The following is a 10,482-nucleotide window of genomic DNA, read 5'->3' on the forward strand; positions in this document are numbered from 1 at the left end:
AAAAATGATTGGATAAGATTCATATAAATAAACTATCCAATATTTAATCAGTTTTGTATTTTACAAGTAGTATACCTATCATTTTAATATATTTGAATTTATTTGTTTACTTTATGCTAATTTTTAAAAATCATATTCTTAAAATGTTTTATCTTATGATTTAATTAAAAATAAATTAATATTATAATTAATATATTATTACTCCTCGTGTGCAATTGGGTTTCCTCCTGATGATCCGGTTTCCCCCACAGTCCAAAGACATGCGGTATAGGTGAATTGAATAATCTAAATTGGCCGTAGTGTGAATGAGTGTGTAGGGTGTTTCCCAGTACTGGGTTGCAGCATATAGGCATCCGCTGCGTAAAACATATGCTGGATAAGTTTGCGGTTCACTCCACTGTGGTGACCTCTGATGAATAAAGGGACTAAGTCAAAAAGAAAATGAATGAATGAATGTTTCGAACAATTAAATTATCCAATATTTAATAAATTTTGTATTTTACAATTAGTATAACTATATTTATTTGTTTACTTTATAATTTGTTTAACTTAAAATGTTTTATCTTATGATTTAAGTTAAAATAATTTAATATTATCTTTATTAAATTATTTTTAAAACTTTTTTTTACTTTATGCTGTATGCTTAATATCCGCAAACATTTCTAGACCCCAGAACATTCCTGCAGCCCCTCAACACTGAATTTATAAATAAATAAAAGAATTTGTTTTTTATAAATGCTTCTATTCACTAATTTTACTGTGTGTAATCATGAGCAATTCAGTTCTTTTTTTTTAGAAACGTGTTACAAAATGTTCTTTCAGACAAATTCATTCACAAATTTGTCCTTTAAAATCTCAGCTTTAAAAATTTTATTCCCCAATAATAATAATAATAATAATAATAATAATAATAATAATAATAATAATAATAATAATAATAATAATAATAAAATCTGTATGGCATACTCCAGAAATCCAAAACAGGTAAATATCTTAGAGCCTGAATTTATTATTCACAATATTTTATTTTAATTTCCAATAATATGCATTTAAGCCTTAGTACAAACACATTCTATTCCACTAATGATTAACCCCATCCAAAGAGCACAAATTCCCTCCTAACACAATACAATGCCTAGAAAATTTTCATACCCTGTGAAAATACATTGCACCCTGCTTGCAAAAGACCTTTGAAATAAAACTGTAGATCAGCACATGTTAAGAAAAGACCACAAAACATTTCAAAGGCTGGAAAAGTTATTTGGAATGTGATTTGATTTCAGTCCTTTTGAGAAAAAAAGGGATTATTCCAAAGGGCTATGATGATCTTCTATAGGCACTGTAATAGCTTTAAAATGAAGTTTTACCTTTAAATAATATTTCAGTGCTGTTAGTAATACTAAAATAAATGTAAACAATATAATCAATGCCAAAATCCTAAATGTGATTCTTCTGCCGTGCTACAAAGAGCTGTGTTTTTTCTATCATTTAAATTGCTGTCGAAAAACAAAATACTGCATTGACCAACAGATGGCGCTACTATTCTGCCATTGTCTGTGAGAAACCTCAACATGAAAAGCAAAGTTAAAAAAATAACATTCCATGTCAACATCAAGCACATCTGGGCTCTGTTTTATTTTCAAGAAGGTTTCTGACACACCACCTCACAATTTACTAAATCAAGGACACTAACAGGCAAAGAAGACATTTTGTATTAAAATAGTTGTCAAATATGAAAATGTACTTACCCTCAACTTGTTCCCAACATTTGAATTTCTTGTGCGTGTGCATGTGTGTGTTGAACACAAATAATTTTGAACCAGTACCCACTGACATTCAATTTAGGAAAGAAACATCATGGAAGTAAATGGCCACCTATTTAGCTTTGTGTTCAACAGAATAAAGAAACTCATACATGCTTGAAAATGTGTAGAATTATAAATTGTGAATTAGGGTTATTTATTAACATTGCCATCTGTTGAATTAATTGCATGAAAATTTTAGTAAGTGGTTTCCAAAACCCATGCGAATGTACACGTACAGTAAATGCAAGCAGGATATTATGCAAGTGGTTTTCAGGATGATCCATCAGACTTCATTTTAACGTCCTGGAACTAATGCGGCTGCCTGGAGAGAAGTGCACCACAGAGGAGTCTTTACTTTACGCCCGTATTTCCCCATTTTTCTCCCAGCTTTTCTTCTGAAATCTCCTCTATCATGTCCTTTTGTTGAAACTGCATGTTCTGCTGAGCTCCATATTTATTTTCACTTATAGTCCTGCACAATATTTTAACCTTCAACAGACCTGACTTAAACAAAGGCAAAGGCAATCTTGATGTCCAGACCTACAAATTCCTTCCACAACAAGCTTTCAAAGATGGATGTGTGATATCACAACATATAAGACACACAAAGAGGAATCTTTTCTTATAGTCCATAAATATCTTAAGAGCATTGAAATACACTACCTGACAAAAGTCTTGTCGCCTATCCAAGTTTTAGGAACAACAAATAATAACTGAACTACACTGTTCCAATTTACTATGACCTTTTATGTGAAGCTGCTTTGACACAATCTACATTGTATAAGCGCTATACAAATAAAGGTGAATTGAATTGAAACTTGACTTCTAGTTGATCATTTGGGATCAGAAGTGGCTTGTATGAAAGGCAAAGTCCTCTAGATTACGCTTATTTTACCAAAATAAAATATGATCATGTCTTATTTTTTATTTATTTAATTAGGACAGTAAGGTCTGACTTTGCTTAGACAAACGTCTTGTCACTTAATATAAATATTGTACAGTAGTGAATATAAAGTCATGGTGCAGTGGAAAAGGTATGGATATTGTGTATGACTCCCATGAGCGTGGACAATTGCATCTCTGCAATGACTCAAATAAGTCATCTGGAATGGCAAAGAAAGCGTTCTTGCAGGAATCCCAGAGTTCATCAATTCATTGGATTCACCTTCAATGCCTCCTCCCTCATCTTACCCCAGACATGCTCAATAATGTTCATCTCTGGTGACTGGGCTGGTCAATCCTGGAGCACCTTGACCTTCTTTACTTTCGGGATCTTTGATGTGGAGGCTGAAGTATGAGAAGGAGTGCTATCCTGCTGAAGAATTTGTCCTCCCCTGTAGTTTGAAATATAATTGGCAGCAGAAATGTCTTGATACCTTAGGTTGTTGATGTTGCCATCCACTCTGTAGATCATTCGCACACCCCTATACTAAATGTAACCCCAAACCATGATTTTTCCTTCACTACACTTGACTAATTTCTGTAGGAATCTTGGGTCCATTCGGGTTCCAATCGGTCTTCTGCAGTATTTGTGATGATTGAGATGCAGTTCAACAGATGATTCATCAGAAAAATCTACCTTCTGCCACTTTTCAACTAGATGTCAAGTTATATTTTGTTGCTCTTACAACTGGGATCGATGACAAGATTTTTTTTCAGGTAGTGTGTAGAGATTCAGATCCTATAATAAAAATAACCAATAATAGTATAAATAAAATCCACATTACATACTCTATAAATTTATGTATGAATATTTCCTCAAAGCTTCCAGTGTTGTTGTGTCTTGTGCATCGAGTATGGAGAGGAGAGATTGTTTCACATGGTTTGTCAAGCCCACTCACCTACATGAAGCACATTCAGATTTGCACAATGTTTTAAGGAAAGTAATGCGTAATAAGCAACTAGTAGCATAAAACTTTTGAGTTACTTTTATCATCTGGGCTTGCTTGTCTGTAAAAAAATTGCAAAAATGCAACGCCATTTCACAAGAGGGGTCTGAATGCAGACTTGGTGCAGTTGCAAGGTGAGCTGCATGGAACCCTTTTTTAATTTGCACGCCTAACCCCACCCCTAACCCTACGTGAGGAGTCTGGAAGCAGAACTGGTGCAGTTGCAATCTGAGATGCATGCAATGCTTTTTAATGCCCACCCCTAACAGTGACATCACTAGCTTCATTGAGTGCATTGTGTCTGACATTGCATCTCTGAGGTATGCGATCTCAGCTTGCATCATCAAGGCTGTATCCAGATACTATTGAACCCTACCCCTAACAGTGATGTCATAAGCTCCGTTGAGTGCATTGTTTCAGACATTGCAAGTCTGAGATATACAGTCTCAGCTTGCAAATCCAAGTCTGCTTCCAGATACTATTGCTTTTTACACTAAAAGTAAAATATGAAGTGAATTACCACAGGACATGTAAATTCACATTTGTATAGTTGAATTAAAAAAAACTTCCTGAAACACGAAAAAATAAAAAAAATGCAGGGTGCATGAAAGTAAAGTTCACCTCTCTTTAGCAATGAGCATCCCGAATTTGCATTTTACAGTTTTCATTAATTTTAAGACTGCTGGGAAATACTAAATCTGTTTTTGTGCAAATGGGATAAACAATACAATGCAAATAGTGTAATGAGTAAGTATGTTTACACTCTAAGAAATCTGTTTATTAACAGTTTCCGTATTATGTGAAGTGTTTTCCATTTATTTGCGGTAATGAATTGAAATATGGGACATTGATCACTGCTCTGTTGACTTTTGATGTTGAAAATTCAACACCACAGTTTAACAAAGTGACTTTTCTTGATATTTTAGTAGTTTAGGTGACACATTTTATGATGGTCCATTTTTTTAATTTAAGTTACACTACTTTGCATCATGCCAACTAATTCTCATTACAAGTAGACTGTTAGGTTGGGGTTAGGGTTAGTGTGTTGACATGTACTTGCAAAGTTTCTATAGTCAGTTAAATATTTGTTTAAGGAGCAATATTAATAGATATTAAGCAGACAGTCTACTAATCCTCAAATGGACCATCAAAATAAAGTGTTACCGTAGTTTGAAATAATATAATCTATAAGGAATATTATAGAGAGAAATAAGCCTGTAAAATAACAGAAAAAGTACTGACAGTTTATTATTATTATTTTTGTACCACAATATACAACACCAACATGCAATAAAATTCAAGGATTCAACATATAAAAGAATAAATTATAAACACATTAGAATGATCAAGAAACAAAAAATGCAAAGATGAGTTTTTAACATCTCAGCAGGCACAGGACGTCAACATTGTCAGATTGACATTGTACCCCAATGTCGTGTGATATTGCATTTTGTTTGGGAATGAAAATTGACTTAAAGTCAAAACTCAGCTTCAGGCTGACGTCAGTGTCCAAATTTGGCTTAATATGAGTAAAAAATATTGCCTGAAAGACTTCAGAATTCATCCTGCTGCTTTTGTCAGCAGTCACATCATCAATAAATACAAGAGAACCAGTTTCATTGACACCGATACATGACCATGCCATGTTTCTATTACCATCATGCTGCACTGCTTAGGATCATGAGCAGTTCCTTTCCTTCTCCATACTCTTCTCTTCCCATCACTCTGGTACAAGTTGATCTTGATCTCAACTGTCCATAGGATGTTGTTTCAGCACTGTGAAGGCTTGTTTAGAATTCTAATCTGACCTTCCTGTTTTTGAGGCTCACCAAGGTGAACCTTGTGGTGAACCTCATCTTGTGGTGAACCCCCTGTATACACTCTGGTGTAGTCTTCTCTTGATTGTTCACTGACACACATACACCAACCTCCTGGAGGGTGTTCATGATCTTGCCAACTGTTGTGAAGGGTGTTTTCTTCACCAGGGAAAGAATTCCTTGGTCATCCACAACAGGTTTCCGTGTTCTTTTGGATCTTTTGCTGTTGCTGAGCTAACTGGTGCGTTCTTTCTTTTTAAGAATGCTCCAAACAGTTGTTTTGGCCACGCCTAATGTTTTTACTATCTCTCGATGGGTTTGTTTTGTTTTTTCAGCCTAATGATGGCTCGCCTGGCTGATAGTGGCAGCTATTTGGATCTCATCTTGAGAGTTGACAGTAATAGATTCCGAATGCAAATAGTATACTTGAAATAAACTCTGGACCTTTTATCTGCTCATTGTAATTGGGATAATGAGGCAATAAGACACACTTGGCCATGGAAAAGCTTAGAAGCCAATTGTCCAATTACTTTTGGACCCTTAACAAGTGGGAGGCACGTATATGCAAACAGTTGTAATTCCTACACTGTTCATCAGATTTGGATGTAAAAACCCTCCAGTTAAAGCTGACAGTCTGCATCACACATCTTAATCGTTTATAAAATTGTGTCGATGTCCAAATATTTATGGACCTAACTATATATATATATATATATATATATATATATATATATATATATATATATATATATAGAGAGAGAGAGAGAGAGAGAGAGAGAGAGAGAGAGAGAGAGAGAGAGAGAGAGAGAGAGAGAGAGAGAGAGAGAGAGAGAGAGAGAGAGAGAGAGAGAGAGAGCACAGTGGGTAGCACGATCGTCTCACAGCAAGAAGGTCACTGGTTCGAGCCTTGGCTGGGTCAATTGGCATTTCTGTGTGGAGTTTGCATGTTCTCCCCGTGTTCACGTGGGTTTCCTCCGTGTGCTCCAGTTTCCCCCACAGTCCAAAGACATGCAGTATAGGTCAATTGGGTTGGCTAAATTGGCCATAGTGTATGTGTGTGTATGAGTGTGTAAAGATGTTTCCTAGTGATGGGTTGCAGCTGGAAGGGCATCCGCTGCATAAAACAAATACTGTTTTGGTGGTTCATTCCGCTGTGACGACACCAGATTAAGCTGAAAAGAAAATGGATGAATGAATATATATATTGTTTAAATAATACAAATCTGAACATAAAGGTTTTACATTAAAATAAGATTCCAAACATGGATGTACATGAAATATCTCAACAGGATAAAACACACGGGAATCTTTTTTATGGGAGCATTCCCCATAGAGTCTACAGATGAATAAAACTGCAAAACACCACTGGAACAAAAGTGTGTGTGTGTGTGTGAACTCTTTAAAGCCTTATCATCACAACACAGCAAAATAGGGGTAGTGTGGGACGAGAGAGGCGAGGGAGAAAGTCATCCATCACTAATGTCTCATCTCTTTGATCATAACCAACATTAATGTCTGCTGGTTTATATTTCTTGCGATCGTCTTTGGTATTTACCTCCCTCACACCGAGCTTCGCAGTCAAAAAATCATGTATGTGTGTGTGCTCGTGCGAGTGTGTGAGGAAGTGAGGTGTGTTCCCATGACCTATGCGTGTGGTAACCTTACCTCCCTTTGATCCTGCTTTGCCCTGATAGATTCTTCCTCACAGCCACACACACACACACACAGACATGGGAAGGCACTGATGTGATGTGACAGTTGTTAAGGCCTCTGGCTTTGATGTGGAGGGATACGTGGAGGTACTATCCCATCTGTGATCCAATCAAACACACATCCAATCCAATCCACACACATGTGCTGTAACTGAGAAGCTTTTGTTATTTCACAGAAAATGTTGCTGTCTGTTTTTCTGTCTGTTGGAATCCTTTCTGCATTATTATTATTAGTCTGTTTACAAACAGGTTTATTGAATACCATCTTCATTGGTAGACGAAATAGATAAGCACCACCCTAAACTTATGTTATTGGTGGGCAAACTTAGTTCCGCCTCAAACTAGCATCATTGGTTCTTCCCCTGTGCCACATATACTTTGTGAATGACTAACTCTTTATTTCACCGTTCATGACTTTGTTTCTTCAGTTCTTAGTTTATATCTCATAATGCTGACTTTTTTTCTGTGTATTGCTTTCCATAAACCTTGAACAGCGAGAAATAAAACTCTGAAATTCTGAAAATCCGAGTTTATGTAAATAATTTCCCAATTTTGACTTTTATTTTGTCTTGGATATGCAACTGTATTTTTTTCAAATGTAAATTTGAATATCACACTTATTTCTTCTTAGATTTACGAATTATGGGAAATTAACTCTTTATAAAAGTTTATAAAAAAATTAAATTATAAATATATAATATATATTATAAGTAAAAGGTCAGTTGCAGGATATACACTCCATTTTTTTCCTTTTATTTTAAAGACTATATCTTTCTGAGTTCTTAAAATATGTAGCATTGCTGGGTCACAATGTCATGATGCTGAAAATGTTCTCTGAATTGCAGCATTGTTTATCATAATTATCAGTTTATGGACTCTGATTTAATTACTATTTTTAGATCATATCTCATAATTCATATTGTTTCTCGGAATTATGAGGTATACTTGCAGTTATGAATTAATAACTTAAATTATGACATTTTTACTGTGAGAACCAAGAAACATAAACATATAATTCAGACTTTTTGCAAATCAGACATTATTTCTCATTATTTCTCACAAAGTACAATTCCAGCGTTAGCTGTAATTATTATAAATAAAATAAATGCACAATTCTAACTTTAAATCCACAAAATCTTGACTCAATTAAAAAAAATCATAATTTCTTTACTTCATGCATAAACCTCACTAAATGAATTATTTAATATTATCTAATATGCACTTTAGTTTTACTTAATCTCACTTAATTTCCTTTGATGCTTCAATGACAAAAATATACAGTTAAGTATCCCTGCTTCACTAGAAGTCTTTATTTTCTACTTTAACACCTCAAACCAAGACTGGCAGTTCATGCATTTAGGAAACAAAAACAGTTTAACAGGCAAACAGTCCTTTGAGACATTCAGTTACCCAGATGAAGTGCTCTTAACTTACCAGATCAAACACAGCTTATAAACGATCTTCTTGTGCAATGGCTTTGTGGCTTTAAATGTGATGCTAATAGTCTATAGGCTAATACTCCTGTGATTGGTATGTCACAAACAATCAGTCTGCTCTGCTAGATACTTCTCCACTGAGGAATTGTGGAAACAGAAAACAAAGTCTTTAGCACACACACATAAACATACACACATGTTGGGTCTTCATGTTTTATGGGGTCTTCACATAGACATAATGATTTTTATACTGTAGAGACTGTACATTATGTTCATGCATCCAGAACCAACTTCTATTCCCCATACTCACAGAAATCATTCTACAGTTTTACATTTTCAAAATACTTTAAAATATGATTTTTTTTTTTGTTGTTGCTGTTTTTGAACCATTGTTTTCAATGTCACAATGTCACTTTCCCGCTGTTACCAATTTGTTCGGTAGCTCAACATGTACATTGGTAGACGTGAGACACAGAGAGAAGTAGACTATGATGACAGGGTTTGAGTTTGGCAAAGAACAGTTCCAGAAAGCAAGTAAGACAAAAACAGAAGCAAAAAAAATAAAAAATAAAAAAGTAAATAACAGGGTGAGAATGTGGTAAAATCTGAAAACGTGATAAAAATCAGGCGAAGGCTTTCCTTTTTCTGGATTGCTTTTTAAAATTGTCAGTTGGGTTTAGGGAAGTGAGTGGGCGGGTCAATCGGTTCTTTTGAAAACACTGTTTTTTATTTTCGGGTGGGTCAGTCGATCGGTTGTTTTGTCAGTCAGTCATTTAGTCAGTCAAACAATCAGCCAGCAGTGGCCTTTGGTGGATTTCTGCAAGAACAGGAGGCATGAATGGCACTCATGAGAGAAATTTGAAATCTCAAAAAGTCTACACAGCGGCCTCTGGTGGATTCGCGAAAACAAAAACTGCAAAAAAAACAGAGCTCCTGGGAGGTATTTGGTGCTCTCCAGAAATGTATATAAAGGTACGTTTTCAGAATGAGCCTGGGTTGATTATATTTCTGTATAACATCTCATTTTGATAAATAATGTTGATTGCATTACTTTAATTTTATGATGTTAGTAGATGAAGTAGATGTTAGTACTTCAAAACATTGGTGTATAACACTGTAAATTTAAAAATATGATAGATAACTGTAAAATGTCCGAGATTACTGTAAAATTTATGGATATTTTTTGCTACACTTCAGGACACATTTTACTACACAATGTAAAGAATAATAGGACCACACACACACACATACACACACAGTGTGGACAGTGAAAAATCCCTTGCACAGAAACAACCATTCCTCTAAACCCAGACAGCAACACAGAGACAGAGGAGAGGGACAGAAGGTCAGGTTTGTTTGACGGTAAAGCATCACAACACCCTGCAGCGTTTGTTTTTGCTGCTGGTGTATTGGGGGAAGAGCACTATCAGCATGTTCAGGTGTGCGTGTGTGTGTCTGTGTGGTGGTGATGTTGATGGTGTTTTGGGTGAACTCTTGGGAAAACTCTTGTAAAAGTAAAGTGATCGTTCTGTGGCATCTGACACTTTATGGTCACTTTATGACACTTTATCTTAACAATACACACACACACACACACACACACACACACACACACACACACACACACACACACACACAAATCTGTGAGAGAGCTTTTGGTAGAAACATGATGAGTCATGAAGATTTATGGTTTAGATTACATGAATGGCAAAACAATAAATTTGCATCAGTGTGAGGAATAGGAAATGCCAATGTTTGTAAATATATCCTTACACTTGATGACTAAACTGCAAAGTGCACAACTAAAATAAATGCAATCAATT

Source organism: Danio aesculapii, chromosome 8 (genome assembly GCF_903798145.1).
Source record: "Danio aesculapii chromosome 8, fDanAes4.1, whole genome shotgun sequence".
NCBI lineage: Eukaryota > Metazoa > Chordata > Actinopteri > Cypriniformes > Danionidae > Danio > Danio aesculapii.